The sequence below is a fragment of the Stenella coeruleoalba genome (genome assembly GCF_951394435.1).
Source record: "Stenella coeruleoalba genome assembly, chromosome: 5".
NCBI lineage: Eukaryota > Metazoa > Chordata > Mammalia > Artiodactyla > Delphinidae > Stenella > Stenella coeruleoalba.
Window position 1 is genome coordinate 69,150,558 of NC_137150.1, and position 24,603 is coordinate 69,175,160.

Here is a 24,603-nt window from a genome sequence, read left to right on the forward strand (position 1 = left end):
CCGTATGCATGTAACATGTGCAAAAAGAGATTGTTATGAACATCCTCATGCCAGTATATTCAAATGAGGTAAAATTATGAATTCCTTGAAAAGTAAATTTAAAATTGACAGAAAAAGAAAATGTGTATAACCCTATGTCTGATAAAGAATTTTTATTTGTAAACGAAATCCTTCCCCAAAAGAAAGCTGTGGGCCCACTTGGTTTTACTGCTGAACTATATCAAACATTAAGGAAGGAAGAATACTAATCTTAAATAAACTTTCATAAATTAAAGGAGGAAAGAAAACTTCCCCCAAAACTGACAAAGCTATTAATGAAAAGAAAATACAAATCAATATCCTCATAGACATTGGTACAAAAATATCATTAATAAATTTCTAGCAAATCAAACATAATGGTTACTGGGGGAAGGGTCGGGGGAAGGATAGTTAGGGAGTTTGGGATTAACATGTACACACTGCTATATTTTAAATGGATAACCAACAAGGACCTACTGTATAACACAGGGGACTCCGTTCAATATTATGTAACAACCTAAATGGGAAAAGAATTTGAAAAAGAATAGATACATGTATATATATAACTGAATCACTTTGCTGTACACCTGACACTAACACAACATTGTAACCAACTATACTCCAACATAAAATAAAAAGTTTTAAAAAATGAATGGATAAATGAAATGTAGTATATCCATTCTACGGAATAGTCAGCCACAAAAAGGAATGAAGTATTGATCTATGCTACATCATGGGCAAACCTTGAAAACATTACGCTAAGTGAAAGTAGCCAGTTGTAAAAAGCCAGATATCATATGATTCCAGTTATATGACATCCCCAGAAGGCAAATCTATAGAAACAGAAAGATGAGTGGTTGCCAAGGATGGGGAAAAGGGGAGAATGGGGAATGACCTAGTATACAATGACCAACCAGTATACAAATTGGGGGACAAAAGAGAAATTTGGGGTGATATTAATCCTATATATAATCAATGTCCTCTCTCTCTCTCTCTCTCTCTCCAAATATATATATATATTTCTACAACATATATACATCTGTTCTAAAAATCAACAAAAGAAAGACAAAACACAATTTTAAAAATAAGCAAAATATTTGTACAGTCATTTCAAAAAAGAAGATATACAAATGACCAATAAGCATATGAAAAGGTTTGCAACATCATTAGTCAACAGAGAAATGCAAATTAAAATGATGATGCCATACTACTTCATTTTAAAAAGGTTGAAAACACTATAATTGGTGAGAAGGTGGACCAACTGGAACACTCGTATTTTGGGAGTGTACTATGTTACAAATGACTAGAAAATAACTTTTCTAAAAATCATTTACAATAGCATCAGATTGTTTGGAAAGTTGTTGGCAGCTCATTATAAAGTCAAAAATACACTTACACCGTGTCCCAACACTTCCACTCTTTTACACAAAAGAAGTGAAAACATAGCATAAAAAACTTGTACATGAGTGTTTCTATCAGCTTTATTCAAAATAATCAAAAACTGGAAATAATCCAAATGTCTAATAAAATTAAAATGGATAAATAGTTTGTGGTATAGGTATATAATAGAATAATAGCAATTTAAAAAGAATAAACTACTGAAACACAACATGGGTGAATCTCAGAAATAATATGTGGAGTGAAAGAAGTCATATATAAAACAGTATGTACTGTATGATTCCATTTATATGAAATTCAAGATCAGGTCAAACTAATTTATGACGATTAAAACTGGAAGACTGGTTGCATATTAGGGGGGATGGTAACTGACCAGAAGTGGACATGAGGATATTCTCTGGAGTGATGGAAATGTTATATATCTTGATTGATGTGTTGGTTACATTGTCAAATCTCTACAAATTATATATTAAAGATTTCTGTATTTTACTGATTTTAAATTTCACTTTAAACTATAATAAACACAAAGGATGCATTCATTTTTACTTTATAAAAATCTATGAAAATAAAAACCCACAACGCACTAGAGTTGTACCAGACATAACTCTTACTAACAAACAAAATTTATATAGGCTGTCTTGTCACCATGGGATAAATAACTGAATTATATATTATTTACAATAAAATATATCTGTCACCAGCAAATAGGTGTACTATTCATTATGCCAATTAATAAAAAAATTGGGGAAAAAATGATAAATTTTGGGTGATATCAATCCTACCTCTAAGAAGCTTACTAGCTTACTGTGTTCTATCCACTAACGTTTTCTTGCAAACAACTGTCTCTCTTGTTCGCTCAGTTCTCATTTTAAACACTCTCCATCAGACATTCACAAAGAGCTCCCACACTGAAACCAGCACTGTTTGGCTGACCTAGTCATAGACACAGTGTTCTCCCTAGGACGAAGTTCAAATTACATGATCAGGGTAATGAGGAGACTCAAAGTCTTGTCTTAAAAACCCTCAGAGGAGCTTGAAAACTCAAGACCAAACTGGACATGTAAGTGGTCTTTATACTTTATACACCATGTAAAAGAAGACTGGACTTGTTTATGTGATCCCAGGAGATTTAGAACTGAGACCCATGGTTGAAGTTAAAATTAAAGAGATTTCAGTTCAAGATAACAAAGTTAGGTCTATCCAAGTCTAAAGGAATATATCAAGAGGTGGTATACGCTAAAAATAATCAGAGACAAAATTCAAGCATCTGATGAGTGGTTAGACAACCCAAACTTTAAGGTCCCTCCCACCTCAAGACTGTATGACAAGGATTAGGTGTTTCACCAGGCTCACAACTCACACATTCAGCACTTGCCCACACAATAATGGTTTTGCACACACAATCCTATCTTCCTCCTGGCTTGCTTCTATTACTGCCAATGGTTTGATATCAGAAACTGAGGAGAGACAGGTTCATTTCAACTTTGATTACTTCTTAAAAGAGGAAAAATCAAGCTAAACCCAAAGAAGAAGAATGGTAATGTTTGAGGATGGTATCTTGATTAGGACTTGGCAAGTTTAAATATGTGAACACAATTACGTCCAAATAAAGGGTCTGAGTGGTGCTTTATTAACAAATATATACCATTGGTGTTTTGAAACAAAGAGAGAAACTATATAATTGTTCAATATTTAACTCGGCTATTATCAATAGATAAATATAGTGATAGGTAGTATACCTTAAGATTTAAAGCATAGACTTTGGAGCCACACTGCCTAGTTTGGAATCCTAACCTCTCTATTCCTCAGTTTTCTTATCTGACAAAATAGGGATCATAAGAGTACCTATATTATAGAGTTGTTATAAGGATTAAAAGAATTAATTCACCTCAAGTTTGAGGAAGTGTATAACAAGATATGTGTTTTTGTTATTAATGGACGATTGGCATTTAGTGGGCCTGCGTTTTTTCGAAGTTAAAATTTTCTGTATATAGCAGAGAAAAATATCAGTTAGTTTAACAGGAAGAAAAGTTTTTTTAAGAAGATAGCTTTTTTGGGGTAGGATCGTATCTCCAAAAGCAACTGAGGATGTGGTCCTGAAGTACAGAAGAGAAGATGTGAGAAAAAAAAAAAAAGAGAGACAGAATGGAGTCTATCTTAGCCTCGACATCTATAAGAAAATAAGGTAGCTCATAAAAAACAGAAACTTATTTCCCAGAGGTCTGGAGGCTGGGAAGTCCAAGATCATGTCAGTTGATACTTGGATAAAGTGAAGGAATGAGGTAGTAAGCAATGACTAGCAAAAATGGATGAAAAAGCATGATACATAAATTGAACTAATTCTGCACAAGCAGTGACTTAAGAGTTTGAGGTGTAGAGACTTCCCTGGTGGTCCCGTGGCTGGGACTCCCTGCTCCCAATGTGGGGGGCCTGGGTTCGATCCCTGGTCAGGGAGCTGGATCCCGCATGCCGCAACTAAGACCCAACGCAGCTAAATAAATAAATATTTAAAAAAAAAAAAGAGTTTGAGGCGTCTAGGAGAAATACAGCTTCCCTAGAAAATCACCAGAAAGAAGGCAAGGAACGAGGGATAAAAATTCTTTCCATTTTAATTCCATCTCAAAAGATAAAATGATTTCTAGGTTATATTTATATCTACTTTTTAAATATCTTTAACAAACTTACCATCCCTGATGGCACCTGGCAGCATTTTCTGTAGAGTAGGTGAACACATGTAGTTTTGAATAAACTTGGAATGAATGAATAAATGAGAGAACTATTAAGTGCAGTAAGGTGTACCAGATAGATGAGATTCCCCTTGCGGAACACCTGGAGAAGATACAATCTCTACGTTACCTTAATGTAACTTGAATTTAGAGGACCCTTAATAATTATTTATAGGGTGCAAGAATAAGTGTACCATAAAAATATGTACCAATGGGTAAAAACTCAGGACAATGGGACCAAGTATAAAAACTAGACCACGTGTGCTCTTCCTGGAACATCCAGAAGCTCTGGCTGCTCTACTTACCTCAGGGAATGCATTGTCAGGTCCACTTTGTACTTCAGGGACCCAGTCTTCTCAGGAAGACTTTCCAACACAGGCCAGCATTTGGAGCAGGAAGTGGTTTGCGGTATGTCAGACAATACACTATAGGAATAGAATCATTGTTTTATCTTCTGCAACAAACTTAAAAATACTTGGCCCTTGTGGCCTTCAGACCTCCACACTTACAACAATCCAAGTGCACCTAAAACCAGTGTTCACAGCTCATTATCAAACAGAGCACTGTTCACAGAAGAGGCTACTGCAAGGCAAGGTCTGATGCAACAGCGATACGGCAGTGAGCTTGGCAGTCTACGTTCCACTGGGTTCAGAATCTTTAAAATGTTTTCTGTCTTTGATGTTCAGAAACAGCATCTCAGAATTGAAACCAGACAATAAAGAAGAAAGTATTTATAGCACTGAGGTCACTTAAGAATAAAAACTTGAGACAAACTGCATTAGTGCTAAACTGGTCTCAACTTCTTACACGATGTGGGACTTCCCCACATCTTTGTTTCCTTTATATAAAATGGGAATGCTGAAGAAGAACTACAGTCCTGCAGCCTATGGAACAAAAACCACATTCACAGAAAGAGAGACAAGAGGAAAAGGCAGAGGGCTATGTAACAGATGAAGGAACAAGATAAAAACCCCAGAAAAACAACTAAATGAAGTGGAGATAGGCAACCTTCCAGAAAAAGAATTCAGAATAATGATAGTGAAGATGATCCAGGACCTTGGGAAAAGAATGGAGACAAAGATCAAGAAGATGCAAGAAACGTTTTAAAAAGATCTAGAAGAATTAAAGAACAACCAAACAGAGATGCACAACACAATAACTGAAATGAAAAATACACTAGAAGAAATCAATAGAAGAATAACTGAGGCAGAAGAACAGATAAGTGACCTGGAAGACAGAATGGTGGAATTCACTGCTGCGGAACAGAAGAAAAAAGAATGAAAAGAAATAAAGACAGATAAGAGAACTCTTGGACAACATTAAATGCAACAACATTGGCATTATAGGGGTCCCAGAAGGAGAAGAGAGAGAGAAAGGTCCAGAGAAAATATTTGAAGAGATTACAGTTGAAAAATTCCCTAACATGGGAAAGGAAATAACCACCAAGTCCAGGAAGTGCAGAGACTCCCATACAGGATAAACCCAAGGAGAAACACACCAAGACACATAGTAATCGAATTGGCAAAAATTAAAGACAAAGAAAAATTACTGAAAGCAGCAAGGGAAAAATGACAAATAATATACAAGGGAACTCCCATAAGGTTAACAGCTGATTTATCAGCAGAAACTCTACAAGCCAGAAGGGAGTGGCATGATATACTTAAAGTGATGAAAGGGATGAAAGGGAAGAACCTACAACAAAGATTACTCTACCTGTCAAGGATCTCATTCAGATTCCATGGAGAAATCGAAAGCTTTACAGACAAGCAAAAGCTAAGAGAATTCAGCACCACCAAACCAGCTCTATGACAAATGCTAAAGGAACTTCTCTAAGTGGGAAACACACGAGAAGAAAAGGACCTACAAAAACAAACCCAGAACAATTAAGAAAATGGTCATAGGAACATACATATTGATAATTACCTTAAACATGAATGGATTAAATGCTCCAACCAAAAGATACAGGCTTGCTGAATGGATACAAAAACAAGACCCATATATATGCTGTCTACAAGAGACCCACTTCAGACCTAGGGACACATTCAGACTGAAAGCGAGGGGATGGAAAAAGATATTCCATGCAAATGGAAATCAAAAGAAAGCTGCAGTAGCAATACTCATATCAGATAAAATTGACTTTAAAATAAAGAATGTTATAAGAGACAAGGAAGGACACTATATAACAATCAAAGGATCAATCCAAGAAGAAGATATAACAATTATAAATATATATGCAACCAACATAGGAGCACCTCAATACATAAGGCAACTGCTAACAGCTATAAAAGAGGAAATCGACAGTAACACAATAATAGTGGGGGACTTTAGCACCTCACTTACACCAATGGACAGATCATCCAAACAGAAAATTAACAAGGAAACACAAGCTTTAAATAACACAACAGATCAGACAGGGTTAATTGATATTTATAGGACACTGCATCCAGAAACAGCAAATTACACTTTCTTCTCAAGTGCGCACGGAACATTATCCAGGATAGATCACATCTTGGGTCACAAATCAAGGCTCAGTAAATTTAAGAAAATTGAAATCATACCAGGCATCTTTTATGACCACATCGCTATGAGATTAGGAATCAATTACAGGGGAAAAAATGTAAAAAACACAAATACATTGGAGGCTAAACAATATGTTACTAAATAACCAAGAGATCACTGAAGAAATCAAAGAGGAAATAAAACAATACCTAGAGACAAATGACAATGAAAACACGATGATCCAAAACCTATGGGATGCAGCAAAAGCAGTTCTAAGAGGGAAGTTTATAGCAATACAAGCCTACCTCAAGACACAAGAAAAATCTCAAACAATCTAAACTTACACCTAAAGGAAGTAGAGAAAGAAGAACAAACAAAACCAAAAGTTAGCAGAAGGAAAGAGATCATAAAGATCAGAGCAGAAATAAATGAAATAGAGTTGGAGAAGATGGTGGAAGAGTAAGACACAGAGATCACCTTCCTCCCCAAAGATACACCAGAAATACATCTACACGTGGAAGTGCTCCTATAGAACACCCACTTAACGCTGGCAGAAGACCTCACACCTCCCAAAAGGCAAGAAACTCCCCACATACCTGGGTAGGCCAAAAGAAAAAACAGAGGCAAAAGAATAGGGATGGGACCTGCACCAGTGGGAGGGAGCTGTGGAGGAAAGGTTTCCACACACTAGAAGCCCCTTCGCAGTGGAGACTGCCGGTGGCGGAGGGGAAAGGCTTCGGAGCCGCAGAGGAGAGCACAGCAACAGGGCTGCGGAGGGCACAGCGGAGAGATTCCTGCACAGAGGATCGGTGCCACCCAGCACTCACCAGCCCGAGAGGCCTGTCTGCTCACCCGCCGGGACGGGCGGGGTCTGGGGGCTGAGGCTCGGGCTTCAGTTGGATGCAGGAAAAGGACTGGGGTTGGTGGTGTGAACACAGCCTGAAGGGGTTAGTGCGCCACGGCTAGCCGAGAGGGAGTCCAGGAAAAGTCTGGAGCTGCCAAAGAGACAAGAGACTTTTTCTTGCTTCTTTGTTTCCTGGTGCACGAGGAGAGGGGATTAAGAGCTCTGCGTAAAGGAGCTCCAGAGACGGGTGCGAGCTGCGGCTAACAGCACGGACCCCAGAGACAGGCATGAGATGCTAAGGCTGCTGCTGCAGTCACCAAGAAGCATATGTGCAAGCACAGGTTACTCCCCCCACCTCCCCTGCCAGGAGCCTGTGCAGCCCGCCACTGCCAGGGTCCCGTGATCCAGGGACAACTTCCCCGGGAGAACACACGGTGCACCTCAGGCTGGTGCAACGTCACGCTGGCCTCTGTCACTGCACGCTCGCCCTGCATCCGTACACCTAACGCCCCACCCCCACCCCCGCCGCTGCCTGAGTGTGCCAGAGCCGCCAAATCAGCTGCTCTTTAACCCTGTCCTGCCTGAGCAGAGAAGAGATACCCTCAGGTGACCTACACTCAGAGGCGGGGCCAAATCCAAAGCTGAACCCTGGGAGCTGTGCGAACAAAGAAGAGAAAGGGAAATTTCTCCCAGCAGCCTCAGAAGCAGCGGATTAAAGCTCCACAATCAACTTGATGTACTCTGCATCTGTGGAATACCTGAATAGACAACGAATCATCCCAAATTGAGGAGGTGGACTTTGGGAGCAAGATATATTATTTTTCCCCTTTTCCTCTTTTTGTGAGTGTGTATGTGTATGCTTCTGCATGAGATTTTGTCTGTATAGCTTTGCTTTCACCATTTGTCCTAGGGTTCTGTCTGTCCATTTTTTTTTTTTTTACTTGAAAACATTTTTTATGATTATTTTTTATTTTAATAACTTTATTTTATTTTATCTTACTTTATTTTATTTTATCCTCTTTCTTTTTATTTTTTCTCCCTTTTATTCTGAGCCGTGTGGAGAACAGTCTCTTGGTGCTCCAGCCAGGCATCAGGGCTGTGCCACTGAGGTGGAAGAGCCAACTTCAGGACACTGGTCCACAAGAGACCTCCCAGCTCCACATAATATCAAACAGCGAAAATCTCCCAGAGATCTCCATCTCAACACCAAGACCCGGCTTCACTCAATGACCAGCAAACTACAGTGCTGGGCACCCTACGCCAAACCACTAGCAAGACAGGAACACAGTCCCATCCATTAGCAGAGAGGCTGCCTAAAATCATAATAAGGCCACAGGCACCCCAAAACACACCACCAGATGTGTACCTGCCCACCAGAAAGACAAGATCCAGCCTCATCCACCAGAACACAGGCACTAGTCCCCTCCACCAGGAAGCCTACACAACCCACTGAACCAACCTTAGCCACTGGGGACAGACACCAAAAACAACAGGAACTACGAACCTGCAGCCTGCGAAGAGGAGAGCCCAAACACAGTAAGATAAGCAAAACGAAAAGACAGAAAAACACACAGCAAATGACGGAGCAAGGTAGAAACCCACCAGACCTAACAACTGAAGAGGAAATAGGCAGTCTACCTGAAAAAGAATTCAGAATAATCATAGTAAAAATGATCCAAAATCTTGGAAATAGAATAGAGAAGATGCAAGAAACATTTAACGAGGACCTAGAAGAACTAAAGAGGAAACAAGCAATGATGAACAACACAATAAACGAAATTAAAAACACTCCAGAAGGGATTAATAGTGGAATAACTGAGGCAGAAGAACCGATAAGTGACCTGGAAGATAAAATAGTGGGAATAACTACTGCAGAGCAGAATAAAGACAAAAGAATGAAAATAACTGAGGACAGTCTCAGAGACCTCTGGGACATCAAATGCATCAACATTCGAATTATAGGGGTCCCAGAAGAAGAAGAGAAAAAGAAAGTGACTGAGAAAATATTTGAAGAGATTATAGTTGAAAACTTTCCTAATATGGGAAAGGAAATAGTTTTTAAAAAGTCCAGGAAGCACAGAGAGTCCCATACAGGATAAATCCAAGGAGAAACATGCCAAGACACATATTAATCAAACTGTCAAAAATTAAATACAAAGAAAACTAGTAAAAGCAGCAAGGGAAAAATAACACACAAGGGAATCCCCATAAGGTTAACAGCTGATCTTTCAGCAGAAACTCTGCAAGCCAGAAGGGACTGGCAGGACATATTTAAAGTGATGAAGGAGAAAAACTTACAACAAAGATTACTCTACACAGCACAGAACTCATTCAGACTTGACAGAGAAATTAAAACCTTTACACACAAGCAAAAGCTAACAGAATTCAGCACCACCAAACCAGCTTTACAACAAGTGCTAAAGGAACTGCTATAGGCAGGAAACACAAAAGGAAAAGACCTACAATAAAAAACCCAAAACAATTTAGAAAATGGTAATAGGAACATACATATCGATATTACCTTAAATGTAAATGGATTAAATGCTCAAACCAAAAGACACAGATTGGCTGAATGGATAAAACAACAAGACCTGTATATATGCTGTCTACAAGAGACCAATTTCAGACCTAGGGACACATACAGACTGAAAGTGAGGGGATGGAAAAAGATATTCCATTCAAATGGAAATCAAAAGAAAGCTGGAGTAGCAATTCTCATATCAGAAAAAATAGACATTAAAACAAAGACTACTACAAGAGACAAAGAAGAACACTACATAATGATCAAGGGATCAATCCAAGAAGAACATATAACAATTGTAAATATTTATGCACCCAACATAAGAGGACCTCAGTACATAAGGCAAATACAGCCATAAAAGGGGAAATCGACAGGAACGCAATCATAGTAGGGGACTTTAACACCCCACTTTCACCAATGGACAGGTCATCCAAAACGAAAATAAATAAAGAAATACAAGCTTTAAATGATACATTAAACAAGATGGACTTAATTGATATTTATAGGACATTCCATCCAAAAACAACAGAATACACATTTTTCTCAAGTGCTCATGGAATATTCTCCAGCATAGATCATACCTTGGGTCACAAATCTAGCCTTGGTAAATTTAAGAAAATTGAAATCGTATCAAGTATCTTCCGACTACAACACTATGAGACTCGATATCAATTACAGGGAAAGATCTGTAAAAAATACAAACACATGGAGGCAAAACAACACACTACTTAATAACGAAGTGATCACTGAAGAAATCAAAGAGGAAATCAAAAAATACCTAGAAACAAATGACAATGGAGACAGGAAGACCCAAAACCTATGGAATGCAGCAAAAGCAGTTCTAAGAGGGAAGTTTATAGCAATACAATCCTACCTTAAGAAACAGGAAACATCTCAAATAAACAACCAACCTTGCACCTAAAGCAATTAGAGAAAGAAGAACAAAAAACACCCAAAGTTAGCAGAAGGAAAGGTCAGATCAGAAATAAATGAAAAAGAAATGAAGGAAACAATAGCAAAGATCAATAAAACTAAAAGCTGGTTCTTTGAGAAAAGAAACAAAATTGATAACCCATTAGCCAGCCTCATCAAGAAAAAAAGGGAGAAGACTCAAATCAATAGAATTAGAAATGAAAAAGGAGAAGTAACAACTGACACTGCAGAAATACAAAGGATCATGAGAGATTACAACAAGCAACTCTATGCCAATAAAATGGACAACCTGGAATAAATGGACAAATTCTTAGAAATGCACAACCTGTTGAGACTGAACCAGGAAGAAATAGAAAATATGAACAGACCAATCACAAGCACTGAAATTGAAACTGTGATGAAAAATCTTCCAACAAACAAAAGTCCAGGACCAGATGGCTTCACAGGCGAATTCTATGAAACATTTAGAGAAGAGCTAACACCTATCCTTCTCAAACTCTTCCAAAATATAGCAGAGGGAGGAACACTCCCAAACTCATTCTACAAGGCCACCATCACCCTGATACTAAAACTAGACAAAGATGTCACAAAGAAAGAAAACTACAGGCCAATATCATTGATGAACATAGATGCAAAAATCCTCAACAAAATACTAGCAAACAGAATCCAACATCACATTAAAAGGACCATACACCATGATCAAGGGGGTTTATCCCAGGAATGCGAGGATTCTTCAATATATGCAATTCAATCAATGTGATACACCATATTAACAAATTGAAGAAGAAAAACCATATGATCATCTCAATAGATGCAGAAAAAGCTTTTGACAAAATTCAACACCGATTTATGATAAAAACCCTGCAGAAAGTAGGCATAGAGGGAACTTTCCTCAACATAATAAAGTCCATATATGACAAACCCACAGCAAACATCATTCTCAATGGTGAAAAACTGAAACCATTTCCACTAAGATCAGGAACGAGACAAGGTTGCCCACTCTCACCACTCTTATTCAACATAGTTTTGGAAGTTTTAGCCACAACAATCAGAGAAGAAAAAGAAATAAAAGGAATCCAAATCGGAAAAGAAGAAGTAAAGCTGTTACTGTTTGCAGATGACATGATACTATACATAGAGAATCCTAAAGATGGTACCAGAAAACCACTAGAGCTAATCAATGAATTTGGTAAAGTAGCAGGATACAAAATTAATGCACAGAAATCTCTGGCATTCTTACACACTAATGATGAAAAATTTGAAAGTGAAATTAAGAAAACACTCTAAATTACCACTGCAACAAAAAGAATAAAATATCGAGGAATAAAGCCACCTAAGGAGACAAAAGACCTGTATGCAGAAAATTATAAGACACAGATGAAAAATTAAAGATGATGCAAATAGATGGAGAGATATACCATGTTCTTGGATTGGAAGAATCAACATTGTGAAAATGACTCTGCTACCCAAAGCAATCTACAGATTCAGTGCAATCCCTATCAAACTAACACTGGCATTTTTCACAGAACTAGAACAAAAAATTGCACAATTTGTATGGAAACACAAAAGAACCCGAATAGCCAAAGTAATCTTGAGAATGAAAAATGCAGCTGGAGCAATCAGGCTCCCTGACTTCAGACTATACTACAAAGCTACAGTAATCAAGACATTATGGTAATGGCACAAAAGCAGAAATATAGATCAAGAAGAAAAAGAAATACAAGGAATACAAATTGGAAAAGAAGAAGTAAAACTGTCACTGTTTGCAGATGCCGTGATACTATACATAGAGAATCCTAAAGATGCCACCTGAAAACTAGAGCTAATCAATGAATGTGGTGAAGTTGCAGGATACAAAATTAATGCACAGAAAGCTCTGTCATTCCTATACACTAATGATGAAATATCTGAAAGAGAAATTAAGGAAACACTTCCATTTACCATTGCAACAAAAAGAATACAATACCTAGAAATAAACCTATCTAGGGATACAACGACCTGTATGCAGAAAACTATAAGACACTGATGAAAGAAATTAAAGATGATACCAACAGATGGAGAGAAATGCCATGTTCTTGGACTGGAAGAATCAATATTGTGAAAATGACTATATTACACAAAGCAATCTACAGATTCAGTGTAATCCCTATCAAATTACCAATGGCATTTTCTACAGAACTGGAACAAAATATCTTGAAATTTGTATGGAGACACAAAAGACCCCAAATAGCCAAAGCAGTCTTGAGGGAAAAAAACAGAGCTGCAGGAATCGGACTCCCTGACTTCGGACTATACAGAAAGCTACAGTAATCAAGAAAATATGGCACTGGCACAAAAACAGAAATATAGATCAATGGAGCAGGATAGAAAGCCCAGAGATAAACCCATGCACCTATGGTCAACTAATCTATGACAAAGGAGGCAAGGATATACAATGGAGAAAAGACGGCCTCTTCAATAAGTGGTGCTTGGAAAACTGGACAGCTACATATAAAAGAATGAAATTAGAACACTCCCTAACACCATACACAAAAATAAACTCAAAATGGATTAGAGCCCTAAATTAAGACCAGACACTATAAAAAACTCTTAGAGGAAAACACAGGAAGAACACTCTTTGACATGAATCACAGCAAGATATTTTTTGATCCACCTCCTAGAGTAATGGAAATAAAAACAAAAATAAACAAATGGGACCTAATGAAACTTTGCAAAGCAAAGGAAACTACAAACAAGACAAAAAGACAACCCTCAGAATGGGAAAAAATATTTGCAAACGAACCCATGGACAAAGGATTAATCTCCAAAATATATAAACAGCTCATGCAGCTCAGTATTAAAAAAACAAACAACCCAATCCAAAAATGGGCAGAAGACCTAAATAGACATTTCTCCAAAGAAGACATACAGATGGCCAAGAAGTACATGAAAAGCTGCTCAACATCACTGATTATTAGAGAAATGCAAATCAAAACTACAATGAGGAATCACCTCACACCAGTTAGAATGGTCATCATCAGAAAATCTACAAACAACAAATGCTGGAGAGGGTGTGGAGAAAAGGGAATCCTCTTGCACTTTTGGTGGGAATGTTAATTGATACAGCCACTATTGAGAACAGTATGGAGGTTCCTAAAAAAACTAAAAAAAAATTACCATAAGACCCAGCAATCCCACTACTGGGCATATACCCAGAGAAAACCATAATTCAAAAAGACACATGCACCCCAATGTTCCTTGCAGCACTATTTACAACAGCCAGGTCATGGAAGCAACCTAAATGCCCACCAACAGACGAATGGAAAAAGAAGATGTGGTACATATGTACAATGGAATATTACTCAGTCATAAAAAGGAATGAAACTGGGTCATTTGTAGAGACGTGGATAAATCTAGAGACTGTCATACAGAGTGAAGTAAGTCAGAAAGAGAAAAATATCGCATATTAACGCATATATGTGGAACCTAGAAAAATGGTAGAGGTGAACTGGTTTGCAGGGCAGAAATTGAGACACAGATGTAGAGAACAAACATATGGACACCAAGGCGGGAAAGCAGTGGCAGGTGGGGATGGTGGTGTGATGAATTGGGAGATTGGGATTTACATATATACACTGATGTGTATAAAATGGATGACTAATAAGAATCTGCTATATAAAAAAATAAATAAAACAAAATTTTAAGAAAAAGGGAATGCTGATAATAGCACCGATCTCAAGCTGTTGTATTAAATAAGGTTTTCCATTTAAAACGTTTTGAACAGAGCTTATTACATATGAAATTCTCAATAAATGTTACTGCTTCTTAACTGTAAACATAGCAAGTTTGAAAAATTTTGTAAACATTTTGTATTAAAAAAAATTATAGCATGGCCTTACACACATTTAATGATGTAACGGGAGTTCCAAGATGCGACCTGAATGTGCCATCAACAGTTTAGTGCTTCTTCACTTGTATAAACAAAAGAATTATCAAATGATGAAAATGTAAAAGACCTATGAATCTGAAGATGCCAAGACAAATCGAGGACAGTCTTGCATTCAAGGAATTCACACTCTAGTAGGGAGGAGTAATAATAGCAAATACTAATTGAACACTAACTAAATACTCGGCATTTTGATGTGGATTAACTCATTTAATCTTTATCACAAATATATGAAGTAGGTACCGGTAATATTGTCATTATACAAATAAAGAAATTGAAATATGGAGTATTTAAGTAACTTGCCCCAGGTATCTGGTTTGAGCCAGGATGCAAAACCTAGCAGTCTGGCTCCACATCTTAGTCTTACTCACTATTCTGTACTGCCTCTACAGTGCTTCATGAAAAGTAATCGAGCACTATGTGCAAGACAAAAGGAAAAGAAGAGATTGTGGAGACAGGGAGACCAGGTATTGAAATGGTCTAGACAAGAAGTAAAAAGGACCAGAAATACACAATAGCCATGATGCTGGAGATCATGGAGTAAATGAAAGAGATACTGGATAAAAGGAGCTAACGACTGCCTGCCTGTGGAGAACACAGGAATACTTGAACAAGTATTTTATATCCAGGAAATGTTGGAATAGCAACAACAGGATGGGATCAGTGCTTTCATCCCTCTAAATTCCCCAACACTGTCCGTTGTCTCTCTGACCAGTCTGAGTCTTTCAATCTCCAGATTTACCAGCCGTAATTTTTCAAATGATATTTCCAAACGTATTCCTCCTAGATTCTGTCAAATAAGAGCACAGAAAGACACTACACAGTTTCAGAGCTGTATTTTCCACCTTCCTTCTGAAAGAAAAATCACTGTTTTTTTTTTTTTTAACAAAAATCTCAAAAGTTTATAGTTAGAAAAACCAAGTCTAAAAGTATTGAGTCTAAAAGCCGATGACAGACAATTACCAGAAAGGCCACAAGATGGCAGCAAAGTATAGCATAAGAGCAGCCTGAGCAGGTAGGTGTCCTAGAGCAGCGGTCCCCAACCTTTTCGGCACCAGGGACCGGTTTCGTGGAAGACAATTTTTCCACGGACGGGGGCGGGGGTGGGGATGGTTCAGTTGGTAATGCGAGCGATGGGGAGCGGTGGGGAGCCATGGGGAGCCATGGGGAGCGATGGGGAGCAGTGGGGAGCGGCAGATGAAGCTTCGTTCGCTCACCCTCTGCTCACCTCCTGCTGTGCGGCCCGGTTCCTGACAGGCCGAGGACCACTACCGGATGTGGACCCCTGTCCTAGAGGGTGCTTTTTATTAAAGACTCTCAGATTTCATAAGTTTTGTGTATACGTATTTGGTGCGTATTAACCAACAGCTTTAACGGCTCTATAATCATTGTCTCTACACAGCACCTCACAGTTTACAAAACTCCTACCAACAATGTCTCTTACCGGATCCTCAGAGTCACTCAGTGAAGTCCACAGGTCAATCAATGATCATGACTTCTCTGCAGAATAAGGAGCAGCTTTACCCCAGGTACTAGAGGTATTTCAGAGGTTCAGAGGTGAGGCAAAGTTCAGAACTTTATCATTGTTTCTATTAAGATGGGCTCCAGGGGAAAGAGAACATGAAGGGGGATACTATACCCTCAACTTCAGAAAGAAAAAAAAAAATCTAAGATTTTCAGTAGAACTGAGAATGCCTTAAGGAACTGAGGTCTGTAAGGAATTTGGAGGAAAAAAAGGGAAAAAAGAAGTAAAGTGACAGGGCTTTCATTATTTTTATAACAGCACTAAAATTTTTCTCAGAGACAATTATAGAAAGCAAAACTGGAAAACTGGAAAGAAATACACCCAGGGGGGAAAGATATTTATCCTCCAAATGATAGTCACATAAATTTCCTAGGGCTGCTATAACAAACTACCACAAACTTGGTGGCGTAAAACAGTAAGTCCAAAATCAAGGTGTCTGCAGGGCTGCGCTTCCTCCAGATGCTCTGGGGGAGAATATTCTCTTGTCTCTTCAGCTTCTGGTGGCTCCAGGCCTCCAAGCTCTGCCTCTAACCTTGTAAGGTCTTCTCCATTATGAGCCTCCCTCTCTGTGTTGCTTATAAGGACACCTGTCATTGGACTTAGGGCCCACCTAGATAATCCAGGCTGATCTCAACTGGAGATCTTTAATTCCATTTGCAAAGAGCCTTTTTCCAAATAAAGCCCCTTTCTTAGGTATCAGGGGTTAGGATTTAGGCATATCTTTGGGGGGAGGGTCGCCATTCTACCCACTACAATAGTCTTGCGACTTTACTTCCCCCGCCCATGAGGAGCCCACAAACGTACATATTATAGACCCCCGATCCTTCCTCATGTTTAGTTGCTACAGAGGAACATCATCTGATTTCTGCTCTGTAGTCTGTGCAACCTGTGTCCTCTCCTTGGACGCAGTGTCCTCGTCTGTAAAATAGGGAAGCTAAGCTAGCCAGTGGTCACAAAGTCAAAAGCATGCTGAGTTTGAGAGGAAATAGAGAACAGAGTAGGGTTAAGAAAAACAACAGCATTTGTACCTATGCCAATCACTTGTTACCTCGTGGTGGAACATTTTACTTCCTCGTTAGCTTTGGGAGGTCATTTATCTTTACATTTGATTAAATATCTACTTTGTAGCAGATCCTGCTCTAGGTTCTCAGACTGCAGAGATGGACAAGGAGGGATCCTGCTCTCGGGAACCCCACAACCCAAGAGGAGAGACAGACAGACACACAATGGTATCCCTGCAGCCTAGGGTAAAAGTGCTAAGGAGAGATCCTCTGTATATGTGAGCATCAAAACCCAAGTGACCGACTCTGGGGTGTGGGTGGATGCAGGGATGAGGAAAGCCCCCACTGGGGGATGCACTTAAGTTGGTTCTTGAGTGTGGAGTAAATTTCATCAGCTAAGTAAGATAGTAGAAAATAGCGCACACAGAGTAATCACGATGTCTAAAGATGCCAAGATGCGAAAGGGCCAGGGGGTAGGTGCCTTTGGAAGAAAGTATGCCAAAGGGAAAAAAGGAAAAGGATATTGTCCGGAAAAATCATCGTGATCACTGCTACCATCACTGAACACTTGCTTAGTGCCAAACACCACACCAAATGTCTTCATGCATGGTACAATTCTCATAGCTACAGGTAGAATGTCTGTTTAGGCTTAGCTGTGCTGGAATAATTCCTAAATCTCAGTTGCTTCATCCAATGAATGTTTATTTCTCACCCACACATAATCTGTTGGAATCTGGTTCATTCTCCAGGGCAGCTGTCTCCTAAGTGTTGGCTCAGCATTCAGTCTCCTTGATTCTCATAGCACCTTAATTCTCATATCAAAATGTGTTTTCACATTCATCAAAGGAAAAAGTGGGCTGGAGAATTCCGTCCTGGGAACTGAATGCCTCCACACAGAGGTGACACACACCACTTCTGCTTACTTTTCTCAGGCTCTGCAGGTGAGCCTGAGAACACCTAACTTCCGAAGAGAAAGAAAAGTAATGTCCAGAATTAGAAGAGAAGCAGGTACTGGGGAACAGAGAAGCTGCTTACCACAGGTGGCTACCATTATTCTCATTTCACAGATGGGGAGATAGAAACACAGAGAAGTTACCCAAGGTCACACAGCTGGCAACTGGCAGAACCAGCATTTGTACTCAGATCTGTCTCACTCCAGACCCCAGACTTTCCTTTATTGGGAAATGCATATGCCATGCAAACGATTTGGACTTCATTCCACCGATAATGCGAAGGTTATTGAAAAGCTATAACGGGGAGAATACAAATCCTATTTGTATTTTAGAAAGATCTGTCTGAAAACAGTGATGGGGGAGGGACCAGACTACAGATGTGAGTCCCCAGGAACTGTTATGACAGTTTTCAGAAGGGAAATGATAGGGCCCTGAACTTAGCAGTGCCTACGATGGGGACTGTGAGGGGGCAGCAGATCTAAGGGCCACTAAGAATCAGAGTAGAGGACTTTCCTGGTGGCGCAGTGGTTAAGAATCCACCGCCAATGTGGGGGACATGGGTTCGAGCCCTGGTCCGGGATGATCCCACATGCAGCAGAGCAACTAAGCACATGCGCCACAGCTATTGAGCCTGCTCTCTAGAGTCCATGAGCCACACTACTGAGCCTGAGTGCCACAACTACTGAAGCCCACGCACCTAGAGCCCATGCTCCGCAACAAGAGAAGCCACCGCAATAAGAAGCCCACGCACTGCAACGAAGAGTAGCCCCCGCTCGCTGCAACTAGACAAAGCCCGTGCCTGCGTGGCAACAAAGACCCCATGCAGCCATAAATAAATAAATTTATTTAAAAAGAAAAAAAGAATCAGAGTAGAGAGGTTTTAATAAATAAGTGGATATACAAGATGATGAAAAAGGAAGGGGGGACAGGCATGATGAGCAGGGTCCTGGTTTGGCAAACTAGGAGGACAGAGGTGCCATTTACCAAGACAGGGATTAAGACAGGCATCAGGCTGGTTGTGCTTGTTTTTGTTTTTGATGGGGAGAAGGATGTAAATGGTTCAAATCTGAACATGTTGAATTTGAGTTTCTTGTGGAAATTCAAGTAGAGAGCTCCAGCAGACACTTAGGCATATGTATCTGAAATTTATCAAAAAAAAGGTTTTGGTTATAGGTCAGTATTTGGGCGAAAAACATGCAAAAGTGATAGTCCAAATCATAGGATTGATGAAATTGCCAGGGGAGAGAGAAAAAAAAAAAAACAAGAAGACAATGAAAGATGGAGCAACCTGTCTGGAATGCAGAGGTTTAAATGGTCCTGAGGGTAGAGATTTCATTATAGTCACCTTTGATCTCTCCACTTAATTCAAGACAGAGTCCAAAAGAGTTTCCTAAGCATGGTTCGCTAAATTTATGAAATAGAAAACACACCAGAGTGTACACCATCTGGAAATAAGATCCCCTGTACTCATGGCGCCATATTGGCTACATCCAGTAGGATGAAGTTTCCCAAACTTCACAAGCCTAGAAATGAACACACACACACACACCATTTTTATTTTTTTATGAAATATTTTTATTGGTTTTGGCTTATTACCAAAAGAATATATATTTACTGTAACAGTAAGAATATGTTAATGAAAAACAAACTAGTTGTAATCCTAGCACATCCCTTAATAACCGTTCAAAGCTGGAGGCTCGCTTTTTGACATCCAAGGAAGGCTAGGAAAGCAAACGAGGTTAATCATGGAAAGGGGAGGGAGGATAGCAGGGGAGTTCTATTCGTTTAGGGTTCCCTGATTCCACTAACCTTCTGATGCCTCAGAGTCTCTCCACACCTTCCAGATTAGGCTCTGCTTTCATTTCTACCGTTGGAGAAAAACAAATGTAGCTTATTGACCACACATAAACATCTTCCGTTAAACTGCTCTGAAGCTATTAGTGTTGTTAACACAATTAATGGACCGTCAATGTCAAATGCGAAACCCTTGCTGCCGGAGATGCAAGGATGACTTCGTGAAATTGTTTTCTGTGCTATAGCAGAAAGAGAGGCATTCGGGAAAGTCACTCTTTCTGCAAACATCGCGGCCTGTGAGATCTGCCCAAAAAAGAGCTGATCATATGCCTGTTATCCCAAAATAGCACCTTCCTTCATTATGCCGAGGTTCAGCGCAAAACTGACTCATGCCGCTCCGGGATCGCTGCCAGAGCAGAGCGCCGAGCACCCGAGCACGCGAGCCAAGCGGCGCTCCACCAACAGGCAAAGACGCGGCGGGACCTGACCCGCGCGGGGTCCCCGTGGCCCGGTCTGGGCTTCGCAGTCAAGAAGGCGAGAGCTTTCAGTATCCACCGTGTTACAGCATAGACAACTTGGAAGGGTTCTGGGGCCTTATTAAAGGAAAGCTGTCACATCCGGATTCCGCCTCTGAATCTGCTCCCTGTTCCCGGGCTGTTCCCCAAGGGCAGCAATTCAGCTTCTTCAGGATCCTGAAATTGTTCTTCAACACTAAAGCAACGCAAGTCACTTCTTCACCCTCACCCAAGGCCAGCTCACCACCCTCCTCAGCAGGAGCCCCAGGAGCAGCCTGGATGTTCAAGCTACCCCGTCCTATGCCCACGCCTCCAGAGGTCTTCCTGGAGCGCTTCCATCCACGGGTCATCTCCCCTGCTCAGAACTCTCTCTGGGCCCCAGTGGTCCTTAGTACTATTTTTCTTTATATTATGTTGTAATGTCCTGGTCTTTACAATCTTTCTTATATATCTCTGAGTTATCCACAGTGCCTAGAATATGACGGACAATTAACTGAACAAATGAATAAAAATAATGAGGATGAGTTAGGACACCAGGATTCTTCAGAACCCTCACATATAGTAATCCAGATCCGGAATGAAAGTTATTAATAAACGCAACTCCTATTTTCCTTCTCCCTTGATTTTCCTTTCTTCTTGAAAGAGATTTTTTAATTGCAGAATATGAGCTCTTTCCCTTCTTCCATTCTCCCAGATCATGAAACTAACAATCTTCTCTAAATGATTCTTGGTGTTCAACACTTAGATTTTCTGCCTTGAGTACCCAGGTGATCAACCATAGGCCCATTTGAGAAACTCTTGTAACAGGAAAAATCCATCATGATCATAGACAGAAGCAAGCTCTATGTACCTTTTGTTGTTTAGTGATGTTGATGAACTTGCAGGTGATTTAGGAGAGAGAACGGCCACTAAAACTCATCAGAAGGGCATAATAGAAGAAAATGCATCATGTAAGAGCACCAAGTTTTATAATGACCAACAAAACCCAAATAAGTACAAAGTCGGCACTTTATACCAGCTTATGGTATTTCAACCCCTGTACTGAAACTTAAGGATTCTTTGCTAAAATTTTACACCAATGAACACCACTCTTTCGGTCTAAATACACAGTAACATAGTGCTACAAATTAACCTCTCAGATTATTTTAGAAATTCTCTATGAGACTATCTTAGTATGAGCTGTAAAAGCACACCATGGCTCATCACAATGATTCACACAAATCATTCCAATTTTTTACATAAAATTAAAAATCCAGGGGGACTCACTGACATCACAATAGATGCCACTTTATAGAACATTTTTAAAGCCTACAGAGAAAAAATAGGGATCATTTTATAGTTGTATTACTTTACATAGCATACTTAATAAATAGATACTTAATAAATTTTAGAAGGAGAAAGAGAGGTAAGGATGATGATGTGAAACTCTAGGAACAAAGAAACAGCATTTACAAAGGTGTTTTTGATGCTTGGACCAGCCCAGTTCTGAAGTGATAAACAAAGGTCTATACTAAAGAGTTCTATTCTACATTCAGTGGCCACATGTAGGAATGTAATTTGGGGAAGATGCTCCCTTCCTTTAGGAAAGGGTTCTTGTTCTCAAGTGCTTATGCAACATACCCTTGGACTGGCCATAAGCAGAATTTGGGGAAGGCGGGGTAGTGGTGGTGCTCTGTGTAGTTTAAAAGAAAAAAAGCATAATCAGTATACCTGTGATGGTTAACTTTATGTGTCAACTTGACTGGGTCACAGGATGCCCAGATATTTGGGCAAACATTATTCTGGTTGTTTCTGTAAGGATATTTTTGGATGAGAGTAACGTTTTGATCGGTAAACTGAGGAAAGCATACTGCCCTTCATAGTGTGGGTGGGCCTCATCCAATCAGTTGAAGGCTGAGTTGAGCAAAAGGCCTACCCTCCCGCCCCCAGTAAGAGAGAATTCTCCTGTCAGACAGCTTTCCAACTGAACACTGGCTCTTTCTTGTACTACAGCAGCTTCCAGTCTTTGTACTTGAACTGAGATATTAGCTCTGCAGATTTTGGACTTGTCAGCCTCCATAATTACATGAGCCAATTCCTTCTAATAAGTCTTTATATATAAGTATATACATAGTTTATTTATTTATAAACATTTATTATATATAATATACTTATTATATATCTATTGGTGCTGTTTCTCTGGAGAACCCTAAGTAATACAATATCTATTACTTTATTATAATACTCACCGGAGAAAATAAAACTCAACAAAACTGTGATCTACAAAATATACAAAATCACAGGGCAAGAAGATATTTTAATGGGTCTGAGTTTTAAATGATCAGCACTGCTGGTGTGTCCACAACATTTAATTGCTATTAGATCATGTCCTTCCCCTTCCATGTTCAGTAAATGACACTTGGCCGTCACTTGAGTTAGGAGCAAAAGTACAATGACAGGTTTAACCCACTTCTTTCCTTTCCCAGCCTCTACAGCCTAAGGTAACCCCCTAATGGAGGATCAAAGGAGTAAGGAAAATGTCTTTGCATACAGATTAAACATTACCATTGAGCCATAACGCTAGTGTCTCCATCATTCTGTTTTGGGAAGTGGTCACATATGGGAGTCAGCTATACGAGACTCTTGTACTTTGGTGATCCCTCTGCAATTCATAATTCTACCTACTTCTAATACATAATCCTAAAACTCAAAAGGACTGCAGAAGTTAGCTAGTCAATATTGTTTATTTGGGACATGGGGAAATCAAAGCTCAGAGAGAAATATATTACCTGTCTGTGTCACACAGCAATCATTACCAGATCTGTAAAGCTAATAAATAATGAAGCCCGGGCTTCCCTGGTGGCGCAGTGGTTGAGAGTCCGCCTGCCGATGCAGGGGACACGGGTTCGTGCCCCGGTCCGGGAGGATCCCACACGCCGCAGAGTGGCTGGGCCCGTGAGCCATGGCTGCTGAGCCTGCGCTTCCAGAGCCTCTGCTCTGCAACGGGAGAAGCCACAACAGTGAGAGGCCCACGTACCACAAAAAATAAATAAATAAATAAATAATAATGAAGCCCACGCTTTTAGCATGTCTTTAAGATTCAAGAATTAAAAGAGAATGGGGTTAGATACCTCTTGAACATCTATGATTTTGATCCTCTTCCATAGGAACTTCTGCTTCAAGGATAAGACCAAGAAAATAAAATCCTGAACTTTTCTGACTAGCACTGCCCACTTTGTTATTGCTTACCCCACCAAAAAATGTGCCAACTCCTGTCATTGAACCCAGACTTCTATAGGATAGGTTGTTATAGCATTCCCATCCAAACACCTGCACTGATTCACCATACCTCAATGTGGAGGAAGAGCAGAGGAAATGTTCAGTTTGCTTAGCCTAAAATCTAAGGATGTCCATAATCCGAGCTCAGCCTACTCCACAACACACATTTAATGAATACACAATAGCGCAAGGCACAGTATTTGAAACAGCAGATTAAAAAGGCCATTTTTGAAGTGGATCCTCCAGCCCTGGTAAAGCCTTCAGATGATGGCAGACCCAGCCAAAATATCCACAGCAATCTCATGAGAAGCTCTGAGGCAAAAGGACCCAGCTAAGCCACCCCCAAATTTCTGGCTCGCAGAAACTGTTAGATAATGAATGCTTGTTTTAAACCACTAACTTTGGGGATAATCTGTTAATGCAACGAAGGAAAACTTACACACCCATCGACAGATGAATGGATAAACAAACTGTGGTATATTCATACAATGGAATGCAGCTGATCAATAAAAAAGTCAACTATTGATACATAAGACGTAAGCTTAAAATTTGAAAACAATTACACTGAGTGAAATAAGCTACACACATGCAAAAAAAAGCAGTTACTGTATGATTCCATTTCCATGAAATTTTAGAAAAGGTGAGCCAAGCAATAATGACAGAAAGCATATAGGAATTGCCTAGAGGTGGGCC

The 24,603-nt window shown here is 39.6% G+C and overlaps 1 protein-coding gene across 12 annotated transcripts in view; it reads right to left on the bottom strand.

Moving 5' to 3' along the window:
* The window catches only part of FGF12 (fibroblast growth factor 12), a 600,565-nt gene that overhangs the window by 383,644 nt on the left and 192,318 nt on the right, over nucleotides 1-24,603 (bottom strand). Inside the window, exon 1 of one of the 12 annotated variants that reach the window (XM_079922231.1) lies at nucleotides 2,240-2,976. The exons of the other annotated variants lie outside the window; for them this stretch is intronic. The gene's annotated coding sequence lies outside the window, so the exon portion shown is untranslated. Of the gene's footprint in view, nucleotides 1-2,239; nucleotides 2,977-24,603 lie in introns of those variants that run through there. 12 annotated transcript variants of the gene reach the window in all.